Source organism: Protopterus annectens, chromosome 4.part0, assembly GCF_019279795.1.
Source record: "Protopterus annectens isolate FY-2018-M chromosome 4.part0, PAN1.0, whole genome shotgun sequence".
NCBI classification, from domain to species: Eukaryota; Metazoa; Chordata; order Ceratodontiformes; family Protopteridae; genus Protopterus; species Protopterus annectens.
In genome coordinates this window covers 561760723-561780960 of record NC_056733.1, presented here as the reverse complement: position 1 = coordinate 561780960, position 20238 = coordinate 561760723, and the positions used below count along the sequence as shown (strand labels likewise).

Genomic DNA, 20238 nt, shown 5'->3' with positions numbered 1-20238 from the left:
ACCAAGTCTGAGATGCCATTTCTCAGAATATCCCCCAATCTCAGTGTGTGCGTGTGTGTAGGGGGAATTAAGAAGAATTGATTTTCGAGATACTCTCTTCTCTGGTGTTTTCTGTCGTTTTCCACCTGGCTTTATGGGGCTCAGCATTTCGACTGCATACATTTCAATAGGGAGCCGTTTAATAATACCTTCTATGCAATGTATGATGCATATGTATCATTTTGTTACAAACTTTTATTTATTTATTTTATTTTTATTTAACAATCGTTGACCGGGAAAGTCCAACTAGGTTCCACAGATCCTGTTTTCAGCGGAGGCCCGGTGAGAAATGCTCCAGAAGCATGTCTTTAGAATGTGGGAGGAAACCGGAGTATCCGGAGGAAACCCACGCGAACACAGGGAGAACATGCAAACTCCACACAGAAGGCACCCCAGCCGAGAATCGAACCGGATAACCTCTTGCTGTGAGTCGACAGCATTAACCGCTGCACCACCCACCATCATTTATTTGATGAAAACTATAAAAAGCACTAAGTGTGTAACTTTAGTTGCGGAGCATGCACTCACTTATGCTGTGACAATTTTGTTGTTTAAATAATGCTGTCACCATCCCTCAGGACCCTAAGAAAAGCCACATGTAAAATCTCAATCTCTATTTTTCATATGTAGTATTTTTAAAGAAAGCAAGGTATTCACATGTTCAAAGCCATTAAGTATTAAAGCCATTAAGTATTTTCTTTTCTTTAACTCTGTTATTTAAGTACAAAAGAATCGTGTCTGCACAAAAATTAAGACTTCTTCAGCAACATTTATTTGTTTGCAATGGCTTGACTGAATTCCAATTATTAAAAGACACAGCATAATTCTGTTATATATAGTAAGGTACATTTCTGTATTCATTTTAAGTAAGTCCGCAGTGTAATATTACAGACGGATTCTTAACAGGATTGCAAAAAAAAAATATTTAAAAAAAATACTAAAATAGAAGCATATATGAACATATCTCTCCCTGCCAGACTGTACTCTTATTTCAAATTAAGCAGCACCAAAGTACGTACATGCATGAACCCAAACCCATATTGTACTGCTGCTCTGAAATAAAAATATCCACTTGTAGATGGCCACATTTACAACACTAAAACATTATTCTATAACTTTAAACAGTACCATTAACAAATGTTTTTCAGGATTCAAAAAGCATGATGTTGAAATCTATTTCACATGGAAATCTAGTTTTTAAGAATAACATTTTTAATAAAGAAACCTAATGACTTATTGCATCTAAACTTATCAAGGACACAAGTGGAACAGAAAATGAGTTTTTAAAAGTGCTTTCCCCCCTGATTTTTCCCCCGTTTCCCCTTGAATGTGCAACCTGGAGTTTTGCTATGCAACTTTGAGGGTGCGAGTGGCACAGCAGTTTTAAAAACTAATTTTCATGAGTACTGAGATTAGAAGTTCAGATGCAATGTTAGGAATAATCTTTAAAGTCAACACAAGGCCCTGCTGATACATAATCACAAACAGAAAAAAAGTTCTCCTTTCAAGGGTGCTTAACTGTTCAGTTCATTACAGGAGATGGAGATGACCAATGACATCACTATGTTGTTAAAGTGCAAAAGGCTATTTTCGAAGAAAAAGCAATACATACTGAACATCTAGATATTACACACAGGCATGAGCTCGTTGGCACACCCATATATATGCACCTGCAAAAAACTAATGTAATACTTAAAACAGAAAAAAATAAGGAGAACCAATTAAATGGAATGTCAAGACTTACCCATACTGCCAAACATCAAAGCTGCAAAGGTCTTTTATTACCAGATTACATTTTTTTTCAGAATTTCAGCCTAGAGGATACACAGTGACCCACTTTATAGCTATTCCATTTTTTTTAATTAAACACATTATGAGCCCTATTCCAAAATAAAACATGCAGCAAACTACAGTAACAATGAATACACTGCTGCCATACTGCAGTTAAACATAAACATAACTACAAATATAAAAATAAAAAAAATATGATTTATTACTTTTACATGGTACAGTTATTCTCCTACGTTTCTAGAAAGAATTAGTAATTCCAAAATAGGAACAAATAAATAACAGTAACAAACTTAAATAGATAAGTAAATAAAGTGTTAACAGAAAACACAATACCAATTACTGTTAGTCAACACTAGTGCAAAACCATAAAAATAGCAGCATTTACACAATTTATACTCTGCAGTTAGTCGCAAATATATGCAGAAGTGCTCAGTCCTTAGCAGTACCAAAGGAAGGAAAATGTTCATTCACGTTTCATGCGTAGCTCTCATTAAAATTTTGGGAATGACTTGTAATCCTATAATTAATAAGGATAAACTATGGACAAGGGGGCTATATTTAAGCCCTGGCTTCTTTTATACAATTAAAGTTATTCCAGAGTAATGTCTTACCGGTGGGCCATTATGACTAGTGTTTCTGATTTATTCATTTCTTGCTGGCCTTTGAATTATTTGTGCATACACGTGTGGGGATGAATCGGATATATTTTTTAAATGTAAGCTCACATGTATGAATGTCACATTTGATATTTGACATATGCTACTGTTAACTGCAACTGTTGCAATTAATATATCAGCACAGTAAACAGAATAACAAACTGCGCCAACTGATAGGAAAGGCATTTAGACTGTTTCAATGAAGACATACTATGACCCGATGTGTAGTTTGTATCTTAAGCGCCAATTAAGGTAAACTAAATTCCACTTTTATAGTACCCCATGTATAGTCAGAAGTGACAAAAGGGTAACAAAAATGATACCAGTTTAAAAAGTACAAATTATAGCCTTTCCTACAAATAAAATTTCTGAGGTACCTCAATAAATGCATATTTAAAAATCACCGCTTGAATGACATTTTCAAAAATTCTACTCAGGGATTCAAAATGATTATATATTTTCCACATCAGCTTTTTCACATCTTCTGCATTTTCTTCATGTAACTGTGGACGTAAACAGGCATGAAACACAGCAATCCCACTAAAAGGAAAGCCCAATAAATTATTTTCACATATCTTGGTTCTGCAGCACTTGACAAAACAGACATAATTCTGATCATAATACAATATGTTTAGCGAGTCCCAGTAAAGAGGAAGAGCAAAAAATAAAGCTAAAACTAGACCTGGGTGTTGCAGGACAAAGCCATTGGCATCCTTTTGCTTAGCACAACAAATTCCCAATTGCAAAATCTTAGGGTAGGCTATTTATTCATTTTTTCATTTTTTTAACTGGGTAAGTGAACTGGTCCTAACAAATGGCTGCTTTTATCCATGACCAAACAGAAGCAACGACCTAACACAAAAGAAGACTACACTTCATACTGTAGAATAGTTATGTACACTCACGCAGGCAGGAGCACAACAAACAGTCGGAAACACACACTCAAGTAACATACAAATAAGGAATAAATAGGTTAATAAGCTAAATGCTTTGTCAAATAATCCACTGCTTTAGTGGGACTCGCTTAAACATACAGCTACCTTCTGAGCAGATCTAAACATTCTAGAATCATAATACAAAAAGTGTAAACTTATTTAAAAAATGTTTTCTACATTTATATTAAGATCAAACACTGAACCTTAACAATGCTGGGAATTATGAAATGTAACAGGAACTACAACTTTTACAGTTGTTTAAAGAGATACTGAGGAAGATAAGCAGTTAAAAAGTGATGACCGAAAACAGACATTACATGCTAACATCTTCATGTCAGATGAAAACTGTAGCCAGCAACTATTCGGCTAAAACTGTAGTTGTGAAATGGATCTTCCTCCAAGCTATATATTCCCACCCAGTTCTGGGTACTGAAACTTCGTTACCATACTACCTAGACATTTTTTACAATGATTCTCTGAATAGCTTCTAGAATCAAATCCACAAAGTTCTTCTTCGGAACAAGAACAATGTCCATATTTTGCACTACTGTATTACCAAGAAAAGAACTTTTGTCCTAAATAATGCATTCCATTTTACAGCTACTCCATAAAAGGATATGCTGCAGCATGTACCCACATTATAGGGATCTGAAAGAATGATTTTATTTTTTGATCTATGCAAAAAGGAACATCAATCTTATTCAGGTAGTAACCTATCCGTTGGCGACATCACTGTGATCCACCTGTGCGATGAAAGGTTTTGGAATGTAACATTTTAAGACTGGGGATGAATCTCTATTTCCAGGAGCACTGTCTGTACATCTGGATATTTTCTCCATTACCACCGTTGGATAGGTTTGTAAACACAGACTGCCATCAGGATCATAATGACTAGTAGTAGGCTGCAAACAGCAGCAGTCAGTGCTACAGAATGAAACAAGAACAAAAAATGTAAAACTGTTAAACGATACAGTTATTTGCAAGCATTATACATTTCTGCACAGTCAGCTTCTTTCATAATCTTAATGCTAACAGTGGAATTAAAATCTTGCTACTATTTTCTAAAAGCTAGTTGGATTAGATAACTACTAACTACTTAAATCAACAAAAAAGGCAAAGAAACAGAAAACAATCGGCACCCTAATGACAAATAAAAAGTCATTAGAATACAATTTTGAAAATTATTTATAGTAATCACACTATAACACAGTAGGCATAATGCAAGTTTAAAAAAAAAATAAGACCAAATTCAGACAAAAATGCAATGCGCAAGGCAAAAACTGCATGATGATTGGTGCCACATAGGATGGAGGTAATTCAGAGACATTGCGGTTGCACAAGGCTGTGAAATACCACAACTGACACTGTACGCAGATGACTGTGCAACGAGGTAGAAATGAATAACATTCTGGTAATGTTGAAAGCAAATGAGGGTACACAACATGGTGCAGAGATTCAGAAATGTACAAAAACTGCTCCATGATCCTTAACCACCAGTGCAGCTGTATACCACAAAATCCTGGTGAACAAAGATGGAGACAGCTTTAAGATGTTAGGGAAAGGATTAGCAGAAATTAACTTGTTTGAGGCAGTCCTCACAGCCAGTAGCCACAAAGGTGCACATTGTCACTCTCTATGCTATCAAAAGGATTTGATCGCATCTAACATTGTATTTTCTAAAGGACATGGAAATAATTTACCACTCCAATGCTGACACAGATATCACACAGGAAATCCATGAATGTCCATTCCTGTGGACACCAATGTATGTGTAAGCACTGGCAATCTTTGTTACAGGCACCTTTGAGTGACTAACAATGCACACGGTGTGTGTATCCCAGACATCTCCCATATGGATATGACACCAGTTTCTTGATACGAAGTTAAAACACAAGGAGGAGCAAATCGTGTTTCCATATACTGTGGAGGAGAGAAACATCATGATTCAGGTGTTCTACAACACAGACCATTTCCCACTAACATCGCCATCAAGGTTCAAGCTGGGAAACAAGGACAAGAGGCAGCAACCAAAAGGGATTCTACTCCATTAACTGCCAGGTGATATGCAATGCACAGGGTATCACATACAATATGTTAATATACCACCCACACAATGCCCATGACTGGCACACATGCAACTTATATCAGCGATATATGTGGGGTGATTTCTCTCATGGACATCTTACTGGAGATGCTGGACATACTGTAGGTCCATGACTAATGGCTATGAAACCCACAGACCACAGCAGAGAAATCATTGTTGAATGTGTGTTCAAAGTAATGAAGGCTTTCTTCCACTGCTCAAATGTCCTTGGAGGGGTATTACAGTATGCCCCAGAAACCTGCAGCAAGATATATGTTGTGTGTGCAGTGTTGCACAACATGTTGTAACACAGACTCAGAAAGGTACTGCCATCAGGGGGAAAGGATCAGGGGGAAGGGAGAGGATTTACCAAAGCCAGCACTGGAAGGGGCAAGATGACGAGGTTGTGGAAGACCTGGATGCAAGACATGACCATGAGAGGTGTAAATAAGTGATGTAAGCTATGGCACTGGCTAAGATGCAGCACCTGGGTTATAGCTATGAGCCAGATTAGACATAAAGAGTAGCAAGATGAATGCATAACAACCACTATGCTATACCATATAGTGCACGGACTAGTCGTGATTTGCATCAGACACAAGCCACCCTGGTAATATAACTTTGGAGGATGGTCAAAGTTATCATATGCATAGGTAGGAAGGCCAGTAAGAGTGGCTGGTAATGGGCAGTGGAGGGAGACTAGTGATGCATGTGTGTGACTACCTGTGAGTCAGCCAAGCTTGGAAAACTGAGCAAAGAGGGGACGACGACAAGTGTCTATTTAAGGGTTGATGTATAGAGGTGTGCGGGAAATGGTCAGATGGTGAGTGGGTGGACAAAGACCCTGCAGATGTTGCCACATTATGCATGTTTCTGTGTGACAGAACCAAGGTACCCAAACAGGTAGCTTGTTGATCATGTGCATTCCTGTCCATGGAGGCATACTCTGAGAAATGTTAATGTTCAGAGTATGAAACAGAGGATGGTGTGCTTTGCGAGTAAGATCGTGCCACAGGTATACCAAGCACCACACCATGTGTGTGCCATGGTGAGCAATAGCATCCCTGACACTGGTATTAAGCATGGAGGATGCAGTACTATGGAAGCTAGACTGTACTCTCACCATTAAGTGGTTTTCCCAACTGGAGGTGAAAAAGGGACAGCCACATGAATGGCATCATCCCCAGTGTATAGCAGCTTACAGGCCCCTGGAGAACATAAATCCCCTTGGCGCTTTTCAAAAATGCTAACTAAATTGGCAAATTTACCTATGATGTTATCATACTGCCCATGTACTGCAATGACCAGATCTGCAGTTGCTTAGGTTGCATCAGCCTTTGCCTGCATGAATGTTGGACACATCCACTGTGTAAATTTCATGGAGACAATCATCTTGGTGAGGGGCAGGAGGCAAGGTGGTGAAAACTACTGACATGCCACCCCCACCGTTGTCTCTCATACTGATTGGTGCTGCCAGCACCCACTGCTGCCTGAGGGCTGTAGGAAGAGGGTGCACACAGGGCTGCTATATTGGCCGATTCTTGCCTATACTAGACACCTGTGATTGAGTGGTGGGTTGCACAGGTAATGCTGTGCCAGCTGGAGGGCAATATGCCCACTACTGTACCTGTGCCTGGCAGTGGCACTGTAGCCCAGATTGTGCCGTGTTTTGGCTGCCATAACTGTGAGGCTCAAATGCTTCACGAACATCAAGAATGACTGTGGGGGATCCATATAGTGAATAACCTGCGAAAGCAGACAACCACCCTGGGTTATCAATACTACTCTGGGACAATCACAGATCTCAGTGCTGCATTAGCTATAAAGCAATAAAGCAAAGTATATTAAAGTCTACATACCTTATGCATATACAGCAGCCAAAGCCCTGAATTTCCTCTAAGGATATGACACAACAATATTCACTATTTGACTGATTCTAGCTATGGCATATTGCACTGCCTATACAGATTTAAGGGCATAACCACACGGGGGCATCAGCCTTAGACACCAGTAGTAGTAGTGGTGGTTGAAGTTCAGCTCCAAGTATAGTCCTCCAATGGGTATGAGGGAGCAATCTATTACCCCACAGAGATGCCAGTAACTCCTCTATGACCATTACAAATATCGGAGTATGCAGATCCCCACCCATGTTGGTAACCCTACAGTGCACTTGTTGCACCACCCCATTATGTCCACCAACAGCACTTACATCCACAGCAAGGTTATGCCATACAAAGCCACTGAAGGCCCAATATCTGTATTGTCAGTAAGGAGGATCTGCTTTCTGTGGTCATTAACAGCATGTAGCAGGATGTCAGCCTCTGCCTGGGAGAAAATCTCCATTCTTTTATGCTCTTGCTGTGTAAAAGAGATGATATAAAAATATTGTAAGTTACTGGCAATGGATATCTGCCACAGCCACAATACAGTCCCCCACTTCAAAGTGATTACAGTCTTTGCAACATCTGACCCACCCAGATGCACAGAAAACCTTAAAAGGCTGCAGCCATGGGGCAGCTGCCTGCAGCTGTTGCTATTACACCATGTTGTCCAGTATGAACATGTGAATTCTGTTCTGACTGTGTGTGCACACGCACACAAGCACACACAAACTTCTGGTCCACTCAGCACACCCGCACACATTTGGAAGGCTACAGCTTTCTGCATGTGTAGCCCATCTGCGGTGGTCTGTAGCATGTGCTGTCTGCTTTTTAATTCTGCTCCACAAGAAAAGGATGTTTCTGGCAAACAGGTATAGTAAATGCACGGCCACTCTCTAGTGCTGTGTGATCAGGAGGTAAGGCCCACTGCAAGACATCACAAATTATATCATGTGCAACTCGTGTGGAGGCCCCAAGGTAATGTTGGACATGTGAAATTTAAAAAAACAGCTCACTGCATCATGTTGCATATGCAGTAATCTTTAGTCCACACGACTGCCTTTGAACCCCATCGTGACAGATAAATACATTTAGAAAGTCAACTCCTCCCGCATATGACCCATCAACCAGGCTTCCAAATACTTCATCCTATTACCAGTAAACCACTGTGGAATTGGACTGCAAAGCTGAACAACAAACCCTTTTAACAGTCAGATGTTGGCCCATCCCCTCACAACAAATACAACAACAAAGCTACATGTAATGTCACCCATTCTCCATACATGACAACTGAAGCAGTAGGTCTGCAAAGCCATTTGAAGTGTACTCAGCACTCTCTAATTCCTTTTCTTTCTCAGAAGCAAATTTCCATTATGGCTCTATTTATTGTGCGGTTTTGAGGTTTGCACTGTAGCAGCTATGCCAAGCAGACAATCAATGGTAAATATCCCTAAATCATAAATTTTAGGGAATGCGTACTGGACCAAGGCAGTGCAACGAGGCTTGTACCTGAATGTGCAAACTGTGTGATGTGCATTGCACATGCCTGGGCAGGTCATGGAGCCCAGTGAGAGATGCAACGATGTTAAGCCATGTTGTATTCCTCAGATGCACTAATGCAGTTGTGGAGTGAAATGTGGCTTCTATGGGGTATATAAAGATCAGTCTCAAAACTGGCCAGCACCTTAGTGAAACCAAAAAAACTGTTTAATTGTGGCAACTCCAAAAGCTATAGTAAAACTATAGCTATAACAAAGCAGTCAAACCGGTTTTGGCATCCATATGCCTTCCTCAGTGAACATATAGCACACAAATATTTCATGATTTAAATACACATCACATTTCAATTATTAATTAAAGTTGCTCATTAAGACAAGGTCTGAACACTCCCCCTAGTCTAATGATCCAATTACGTTATTTGGTGTTTAAATAGAGTGCCAAATCATTTTGCCCTGTCTATTCCCTTTTATTATATCAATAATAATAAAATTAAACTGTGCTGTAGTATGTTGTAAAGTATGTTTAAATAATGAGCTGGAAGCTCTTTTGTTACGGATATCACTGAAGTTCTGTGACCCTCACCCACACAGACCTAGATGTTTGGCCCACATAAAAAGCTGAGCAAGAACAACTGGCTAAATAAATTAGCCAGTCTGTGCTGCAATTCCCAAAAAATGAGATGTCATAAACCCTGGAAGTATTTGCACTGGTAAAGCTCTTAGATTTACAGACATGTTGACAGGCTGAACAATGACCACAGGGGAAACAACCCTTGAGTAGATCTCTGAATAGGGTAGTTTGTGATGAAGTCATTTCCCTACTGTGTTTATAGTGACTAAAATGTGACCCCAAAGTGGTGCCCCTTTGGAAGGAAAACAAACACCTGGATCCCAGAATTTCTGAGATTCTATCATCTGATTTAAGGATACCCCAATACCAATCCACAATGTTTCGAAGAACATTGGTATTACGCCCATAAATAGCGACAAACCTAAGGTTAGTGTTGTCATCCGAAACTCTGGATTTATATGTCAATAAATCAGATCTGGTTTGTGTGGACACCCAATTACTGGCAGTCAAAATGATATTGTGATCATAACCTCTATGATCAAACCTGTTGACAATCATTTTGGAATTCCTGATAAGATTTTTCAGAGGAACATACCCATCTAATACAGAGGAATTGAGATTTGGGAATGTTATTAATTATATGTCTGGGATGAAAGTGGGAGGCATGGAGTAGCGTATTATACTGGGGATATTTCCGAAACACCTTGGTACTGTTTGTTCCCTCTCCCTAGTTACAGTCACATCCAAAAAATTAATTTCCATGGAATGATAATGTACCATGAATGCAATGCCCCACTTGTTCTCATCCAAATATTACATGAATTCCTGTAAATAGGTCTCATCTGCTCTCCATACCATTCAGCAATCATCCAGATACTGTCTCCAAATGTCAATTTCAGAAATGTATAAATTATGACAAATGTAAATCAATTGTTCCTCTAGGAATCCCATGAGCAAATCTGCATATATGGGAGCGAAAGATGCTCCCATAGCAGTACCTTTGACTTGCCAGTAGCATTTGCCGTGAAAATAAAATACATTCTTACTAAGAACGTGTTCAGGCATACAAATCAAAAGTGTATTAAAGCCTAGTGGATATATATTATATATTAGCCCTTTTCAACCAGTATTCAATGGCTTCTAAACCAGCTCACTGAGGAAAACTGGTATACAATGCACTAACATCCAAGGTGCACATAAGCCAATGTGGTTCCAACTGTGTGTTTGAAATGATATGCAAAAATTGTGTGGTGTCCTGGATCCTGGGCCTGATTAGTGGTAATAAATGTTTGAGATATTTAGTTAAGAATGCCGATAGGGGTTCAGTCAAAGAGCCTCTACCAGAAATAATAGGTCTACCCGGAGGCTTTTGTACATTTTTGTGAATTTTGGGTAGCGAATACAGATACTGTGACTGAGGATCAGAAACGTTATGATGGAAACATACCGTCTTGCTAATAATCCCCTCCTCCAAGGCATTCTTAAGAAAATCATCAATTTCCTTCTTAAATCTATCAGTAGGATCCAAAGGCAGATACATGTAGAATCGACCATCTGATAATTGTCTATTAGCCTCAGCTAAATACATGGCCCAGTCCAGAACCACCACAGCCCAACCCTTATCTGCAGAGAGAATGACCAGACCTTTTCTCTTTTTTAGATTTACAAGGGCTTGTTGCCACCTCACAGCAAGAGGTTCTCCGGTTCGATCCTCGGCTAGGGTGCCTTCTGTGCGGAGTCTGCATGTCCTCCCTGTGGTCGCGTGGGTTTCCTCCCACATCTCAAAGACATGCTGTAGGTGGACTGGATACTCTAAATTGGCCCTAGGTGTGCTGGGCTGGCAACTAGACACCGTAAAACTCCACTGCCAATCATGAGCGGACAGGTGATCTGCTGTGGTGACCCTTAACCAGGAAAAGCCAGAAGAAGATTTACAAATGCTTGTTTTTCCAAGTTGGTGAGATTAGATCTCTGAAGCTGAAAATCAGAGCCAAAAAAGTGCAAATCCTTCAGCACACACTGTTGGAATGGGGCCGTATGTCTATCCATCGGAGACATAAATGAAGATTTACGAAACGTAAAATCAGTAGATCTGTGAGTATGTGACTGAGACTGAAAATACAATTTTAAATTAATCAAACAGCAAAACGCCATGATGTCATTAGCAAACGCATCCTCATACACCAGAAAGCCAGGTATGAAATTCAAGCCTTTATTGAGAAGATTAATTTCACCATCTGACAACTGCACTGATGAAATATTGTGCACATTATGAATAGGGCTTACCGGGGTATCAATACTTCCAAATGTTTTTCTAGGTTTCATGGATGCTGCATGTTTACACCCCCCCCCCGTCTTTATTCCTCCTAAAGGGTAAAAACCCACAAATTTCTTCACCACAGGTGAGTCAGAACAGTGAACAGTCTCTACCTCAGTGGCCGAGGATGACTCATCTCCAGAAGTACCAGTCAAACTAGTTGTGGTCTTCTTGAGAATGGAACGTGGTCATTTCCTCTTAAAAGTGGGTTTAGTACACACACACACACACACACACACACACACACACATGTATCAACAAACTTCTATTGAAAATATGAACTGGTCTGAAATAAAAATAAGGAAACCCTCATAATGGATTGAGCTTTCGTCCTTTATTGTGTAGGAACTTCTTCAGAATGAAAGATGATATGCTTTCCACTTACTGTATAATCTAATACATAGAATAATAAACAACCAATGGGGAACTGTAAATATCATGTGAATGCTTACTATTTAACAGGTGTCAACCAAACAACAAGATGTATGTGTTAAATAAATACAACTGATTAAAAATAATGATGAATAATGAATAACTTACACTGTCTGCTTTACTGCAGCCACTTTAAAACACATTTCATGTTCATGGCTTCATTTAATCCAGGGTGACAGTCTGCCTTTAAATGTAATTGCCATTTAAGTTCTAAAACTTGCAAAAGACCGTCACAGTCTCCAAAGAAATTGTCCACTTGTTCTAAAACAAAGAACTGGACAGCAGAGAAATTAGGACAATAAACACTATGTTTACCTAAAGCATTGGATAAATCCCTGGATCTAATTGCTGCGTTATGCTCTTTGATTCTGTCCCTTAATTTCCTGGTAGTTTTTCCAATGTAAAAACATTTACAGGCTGCACAAACAGCTGCGCACACCACCACTGAACTGTTACAATTGACATTTTTCTCAAACTGGACAGAAACATTACAATGTGGAAAACAATAAATAGTCGCCTTTCAAAATGAAATTGCATGCTACACATTTCTCACATGTGAACAGTCCTGTAGAGTTATTAACAATGGCATACTCCGATAACAAAAATGCTCGGTCTTGTCTCTAAAAAATGACTTGAAAGTTTTCATTTTCTTAAAAGAAAACTTGGGAAAATGACCTACCAGTTCTTTAATGGTGTTGTCACTGTACAATATCTTCCAGTTATTGTTGACAATGTCTCTGCTTATGGGCAGAGAAAAACTTAAAAGACCAATTATCATCATTAGAAGATAATGTTAGGGATAAAACCATGTTTTAAAATAAGTTTAAACTTACTGGATCTGTAAGTTCTAATGTCATTCCTGACTTGATTAACTAAAGTGGCTGGGTAATTTTTCTGTAAGAATAATCTAGATAAAAAATCACATTCATCCTCAAAGGTGCTGTTGTCACTAATCAATCTGGACAATCTCACAAACTGACCTTTCACAACATTTCTTTTTATAAACCAGGGATGTTGACTGTTGAAGTCACTGTTCCTGTATGTTTCTTTCCTGAAAATGTTTGAGGAGAGGTCACCAGATGATTTATTAATAGATAAAGTGGTGTTTAAAAATGACACCGAGGATCCTTTCCCTGCAACAACAAACTGAAGGAATCCAATACTGATGGACAAAGATTCAACAAAAATATTCAATTGTCTATCTGTTCCTTTCCACACAGAAAAAGTGTAGTCAATAAAACAACAACAATGTTCAGTGAGTTCAAAATCTGGGATATGTATTAAGAGTAACTAACTCCCATTCGCTTAACACTATATTTGCAAATGCTGAGACCATTTTTGTGCCTGTGGCAACCCCTCTAATCTGTTTGTAAATATTATTAAAATGAAAGAAATTGTTGTCCAAAACTAAAGACATGAGTATGTAAAATGTCAATTTGGGAAATTTAACAAACTTGTGCAAAAAATGTTTAATGTAACTTAACCCTTCCTGGTGCGGAATACTAGTGTATAAGCCTACTACGTCTAAGGTGACAAGTGTTTTATTGTGTTCGTTAAAATTAGAACTGTGAAGTTTGTTTAAAAAAATCCCAAGAATATTTGATGTAGAAAGGGATACTTTGGGCAATGGGATTTAAAATAAAATCCACATACTGGGCTATCCTTTCAGTTTTGGTTCTTTTATTTGAAATAAGTAACCTAAAACGTTGGTCAACTGTATTATTTTGGATCTTGGGAATCCCAAAAAGTTTGGCTAAGCAAGGGTTAGGTGTGTTCATGAATATGAATTCCTCATGTGAAATGCTGTGGTTGCTTAATAAAGGTTTGAGGGTCTTGTGTGTGTGTGTGTGTGTGTGTGTGTGTGTGTGTGTGTGTGTGTATAAAACATTGGTTGACAGTGTCGAAGGAAACAATCTCATAAAAATTATCATCAAACAAGGCTTTCTCAATTTTCAAAATGTAATTATCCTGGCACATGAGGACTATCACCATACCTTTGTCAGCCTTCATGATTCTCAAGTTCTTGTTGTCATTGACTAAGTCAAGTAAAGCTGATTTTTCTTTCCTGCTTAAATTGAACCATTTGTCATTACAATTAGCGTTCAATAACTGTGTAAGATCACAAACCCTTACAAAAGCAGAAATGGTGTTGTGGCGTGGAGGGTTGAAAATACTCTTCTTTTTTAACACAGAACTTTCCACTTTTTTAGTGTTATTTATAACATCATGGGTAACACTTACTTGAGAATTATTAAACCTATCTAGAGAACTAGAAACTATGGAAGTGTTAGAACAACTGATAGGCTGAGATTCTCATTAACAGAATTGTCAATGTCTGTATCACCCAGTAACACTTGCAAACTGAGCTTTCTAAAAAACAATCTTAAATCCATTACTAAGTCTGGAAGTTTGGCTCTTTGAGCTGGCACAAATTAATGTCCTTTATTAAGAACTCTAATGTGGTCCTCTGAATACAGTGGAATTTGTATTAAAAAGATTTAAATTAGTAACGTAACTTACTGTACTAATAGAGTTGATATCCTAAGAACAAAGGACATGATCTATTTGTAACAGCGCCTAGTTTTGATGTGAATGGGAGCTATGTAATAACCTATCTTCCCCAACTCTCTTCCCTTTGTTTGTTCTTTCCATTCCTTTCTCTTTCCGCCTTCCTCTTCCTCTCTGAGACTTGTGATAAAAGGAGTGTGTGTGCTCTCGAGGGCTGGAGAATTGGAGGCTAAATAATTAGCTCTGTGTGGAACAGTGGTAGTAGATGCATCTTCTGGGAAGAAATTTGAGGTGGAGGGCCTGGGGGATGGAGAATGAGAGAAAAAAAAAAACATTCCCAGATTCACTATGTAGTGTATGATTGGTAGTAATAGGGGGGAACTCTACATTAAAAGAACTCCTCCCTTGACCAGTCCTGCTTCTAGTGGATACTCCATTAAATTCCAGTAAATTACAGTTAGAAGTGACTGGTAAATCATTAACATATGGAGCACTAAAAGGAACATTACTTTCAGAAGTAGTGACAGTCTGTGGAATACTATATTTTATTTTACATTTGTTGACCAGGCTAGTCTATGCATTATTCGTGGAAGTTTGTGGAATATGACTGAAGTTGTAGTTGTCATCAAAAACATGTAGGTTGTGATTTGTGAAGTTATAGTTAGGTTTGCGAACCTGGATTCTGGTGTTAGGAACTTTAGTAACACAGAAGTACGTGCCCAATACAAGCCCAACAGGATAAGCTACTGGATTTGTACTAAAAGAAGTCTCTGTCCAACTTTTGTTTCTTCCTTAAAATGACTGTTGCAACAAGTCTCGAAAGTCTGGCAGAAATGGAATCATAAATAGGTTTGACATAATGAAACTGGGGATGTTGCAAAATCGTGTTATTTGAAGACTCATTTTGTGTCCTTAAATCTTTTAATTTGCTGGTATTGTCATCTTTAATAATCTTCAAAGATGTCAACTTAGCCTCATTGCAAAGTTTACATAGGTCCTGATGTAATCTAGAATTAACAATGGTTCTATTTGGAAATTTGAAAAACCGTAACCCTTTTGGAACTATACACATTAATATACAAGCATCTAAATAAAGATAGTCTAACTCAATGCTCTTAAATACCATAAGCAGTCTTTCTAACTTAAGAAACAATGGTTTGCATTCTGTTACAGCTTGTGAATGCCTGTTAGAATCAAGCACTGAATTCGTAGTGTGTGTAATTGTTCTTGTGGTTAAAAAAGGGTTATGTGACTCATGTTCATGCAACAAGTAAATAATTTCTGCAGAGAACCAGGAGGAGAGCTCAAACAGTCACCAGCAACAAACCCAAAAGAAATACGTGGAAGTATTAGCTCAAACAGTCACCAGCAACAAACCCAAAAGAAATACGTGGAAGTATTTCTTTTGGGTTTGTTGCTGGTGACTGTTTGAGCTAATACTTCCACGTATTTCTTTTGGGTTTGTTGCTGGTGACTGTTTGAGCTCTCCTTCTGGTTCTCTGAAGTAAATAATTTCACTTCCAGACGAGGAGACATCAGCAGATTGCCTTAAAGATGTGATGGTAGATTGCGCTGGCTGATCTGTTATGCAAGCACAAAGGTGGGAATCGGCTAAAGCAGCCTTGAAGAACTGTAAACAATATTCTTATGAGCGCTGTTACTTAAAAACGAGCCATTAGAGGCGAGTCAGTTAGCTTCCTGGTTTCCCTGCACTTCCGAGGATAAAAGGACATAACTGGGCTGAGAATTATTAACAAATTCTTTGTGGATGTCCCTGTTAATATGTCCTGAATTACTAAATAAATGCTCACTATCCACAACAAGAGCCCTGAGACTTTCAGTACCACACATGCTACCAGCACTATAAGATCGTGCATGTGCATTAAGAGAATCCCAATCTTCTCTCGTACCCGTGTTACAAGTGTCATGAGTAATCTCTGTTGGTATGGTACTTACTGTAGAATAGTAACGGTTGTTAGGGGCAAGTTCACTACTTGGTTGGGGGATACAGTCTCTGTGAGGATCGATGGTAGTCCAGTTATTGGTAAATGGACCGGAATTGGGAACGGATGCCTGATTTTTGTTTAACTGCGTTGCTGTATGTGTTACACAGCACAAACAAGAGAAAGCACTCTTAGTTGGAACTGGCATGTTAGCATTTCTCTCCATAAAAACTGCTGCCCCAACAGAGTATATGAAGAAATGTATAGGTTAGAACCATTGCCATGAATAATTTGTGTAGACATAACAGGGCTAACAATGGCTGATGTTAAATACATTATATATATATATATTACATACATACACACACACGGGTCAACTTCATATGGTCGACAGTTCATATGGGCGAAACTCATTCGTTCGACGGCTCATTTGGTTGACAACCAGTATTCAAGTCACTTAACAGGGATTTGCCCCCCTCCCCAAAGTTGTGCGACCCTGTTCATTTAATAATATATATATATATATATATATATATATATATATATATATATAATCTATCTACGTTGGTTTTAAAATGTTACCATCCTGTCTTGATAAATGAAGTCCTTTACAGGCACACGCTCTTTGGGAAGTGCCGCAGACAAACCAAGCAGCTCATGCTATCTGAAGCAATCTCACCAGAAACATGAAACCTGGAAAATTTTTCAAACTCAACACAGCACCCAACACTCAACTCCCATGCCTAATGTCATTGGATGACAGGAAATGTGGATAAATGAGTCAGTGGGGAGGGGCTCAATAGTTGTGCGGGAGAATGGCGGCAAAAACAGGATGAAAAATTTCTAAGCTCCATTATACATTCTCATCATATACTACTCCTTTCTTCCTTCATGAGCTTCCAATAATCTCCTACACCTGCTCTGAACTGTGCATATCCCTTGCCCAGTTAGGTCTTATACTTTGTTACAGTCAGTGTGCTTTCACAAAACCAAATAAAACTGCTGAATTCCTCTGAATGTATAATAATAATAATTCAATAATAACTCAAGCCTCTCCTTACACATGGCTCACACACCATCATGCTTATAAGAATTTCTGAAAAGTTTATTTTTATTTAATTATTTATTTGTTAAACTGATTAAGTGGACTAATGTTTGTAGATCATTTCCAGACATATCTCAGGCAATAGAGGCCACATAATACAAATAGGGATACTTTAGAGTAGCCACTAACAACATGTTTTGGCAGATGAAAGGAAATCAGAATGCTAAAGGAATCCCCATACAATTTATTCAGCTTTCTGTAATGCACTTACTTAAAAAATCCTCCAAATCCAATCTATTTCCAAGTTTCTTTTTGCGCACCCCCCATTTTGTATATGACAAAATCTATGGGATTCCTGAAGTACACGTACATGCTAAACTGTTGCTGTGTTTCCTCCTGAAGCTCACACACATATCCACTTGCATGCGCACACCCTCAAGTTTCACTTCTAAGGGGTTATTCTGCAACTGCTGCAGGTGTTTCACTGCCACACCACTGAACTGGTAACATTCTATGATGTCCTTTGTGGTTCACGGTTGCAGTCATGACTGTAGGGTTCTTCCTGCCAGAAGTAGCCCTTGATCGGCCAGAATCCCAAAGTCTGGATTGGGCGTCAGCTGAGGTCGCTTTTATCCTGACGTCAATGCGCCAGGAAGTATAAAGACCTCAGCCGACCCCATTACCCCAGTCTTTCTTGCCGTGTGGTGCCCTAAGCAGTTTGCTGATGCCGGTCGGCCATTTTTGGATTTACTTCCAGGATTTTTCGTTTTTTAAGATAAGTACCCCGTTGGGGAGGTCTTTTTCTTGCTCCAGTTAGATGTCAGAAAAAGTTAATAATTGTATTTCTTGTGGGAAACAAATACCTCATAGGGATTTTCACTCTTATTGTATTCCCTGCCTGGGGCCTGACCACAACGTTGCTAATTGTGGGTTTTGTGCTAGATTTAATCAGCGTACTATTAGGCGTAGGTACAACTTTGCCTTCTACTATTTTGGTAAAAGGTTTAATTATAATATGTCTTTGGATTCTTTTCCGGTTTCTGGTGTGTGTAAGAGGCACAAAGATAAAGACAGGCCTCCGAGGTCCAAAGCAGAGGATATTTCTCAGTTATTGCCAGTTGCTGGGTTCGTCGGTCATCAGTGAGGCGCCTTTGCAGCCCCTGTCGTCTGCCGCTTTTGAACCAACTGCCTGTACCAACTCCGGTGTGGAGCTGATGGGGCCTTCAGAATTGCCAGGGAATGGACCTTCGGATACTACTCCCTCAGTTGGGTCCGGAGCCGGTAGGTAGGTACCGGCTTCTGAGGGAGTTTTCCGGCCTTCACAACTTCATGTAAATATGGATTCAGTCTTGCATTCTAAGACAATGACTACGGCTCCAGCTAAAAAGAAATGGCAAGCACAGACGCCTTTTGATCAGGGTCCTAGGCCTCAAAGACAGATGCTTAGGATGGCTGAAGATTTGTTATCTATGATCAGGGGTTCTCATACCCCTCCTGACAAACCGATTATGATTCTTCAGACCAAATTTCTGTTTCTTCTGCTTCTTCCCTTGAGCACGATTGTTCCTTTCCTCCTTATGAGGATTCTGATGCTGAAGATTCCTTTCCTTCAGCCTCTCCTCCTGAGGATTATTCTTTTGGTGAAACTTTGCATGAGGGAGCATTTTCACTGGGAAGGGCAGGAATTCTCAAACCAAGAAAAGGCTTAGGGATTTTCTCCCTCAGAATAAGCCTCTTGCTATTCCTCCTGTATTGGACATTGTAGATGATTTTTTTTCAGAAGCTTCCCTCTCTCCTGATTCTTTTCCCCCTACTCCGATCAAACCAGATAGGTATTATAGGGTTCCAGATTCTCACAAGTTTCTTTTTAAGAATCTTTCACCTGATCCGGAAACAATTTCTTAGGGCCCTAAGGGTGTTAAGGCGGCCTTTGCTAACCATCCTATTCCCTCTGACCGAGAGTCCAGGGCTTTGGAAAGATGGGGTAAAAAAGTTTATACTTCTGCTACATTGTCTATTAGAGCTTTGAACTGTCAATTTCATATGCTAAAGTATCAGCAATACCTTTTGTCTGTATTTAAACAAAAGATGTCAGCTGTTTCTATTGGTGCGGATGACAAGGAGTTACAGGATTTATTGCATGCTATTGAACAAGTGGGTAAACATACCCTGCACTGTGGTTTTGATTCTTTGGAAGCTTCTTGTAGGGCTGCTACAACTGGCACAGTTATTAGAAGACATACTTGGTTAAAGGAACAAACCTTGCCAGATCAGGTTAAAGCCAAACTTTTGGATGCCCCTTTGCAGCACGATGTTTTGTTTGGGGCCAAAGCTGAAGAGGTATTAAAGAAAATGGAGGACAAAGCCAAATCTATGCAGATGGTTAAGGATTTTCTACAGGTGCAACCTCCTAGATTTAGCAGGCACTGGCCAGCCAAACCTTGGTCCTTTCCGAGCTCGGACAGGCCTTAGAGAAGCAGATTCAGGCGTTCCAAAGGTAGGGGACAGGCACAAACCCTTTTTAGGAATAGGCAGTGGC

The 20238-nt window shown here is 39.2% G+C and overlaps 1 long non-coding RNA gene across 1 annotated transcript in view; it reads right to left on the bottom strand.

The window, feature by feature from the left end:
- Positions 1-788: 788 nt before the first annotated feature.
- Positions 789-20238, bottom strand: part of LOC122799438 — an 86211-nt gene continuing 66761 nt past the window's right edge. Inside the window, exon 2 of the long non-coding RNA XR_006364472.1 lies at positions 789-4345. This is a non-coding gene — a long non-coding RNA (uncharacterized LOC122799438). The remainder of the gene's footprint in view (positions 4346-20238) is intronic.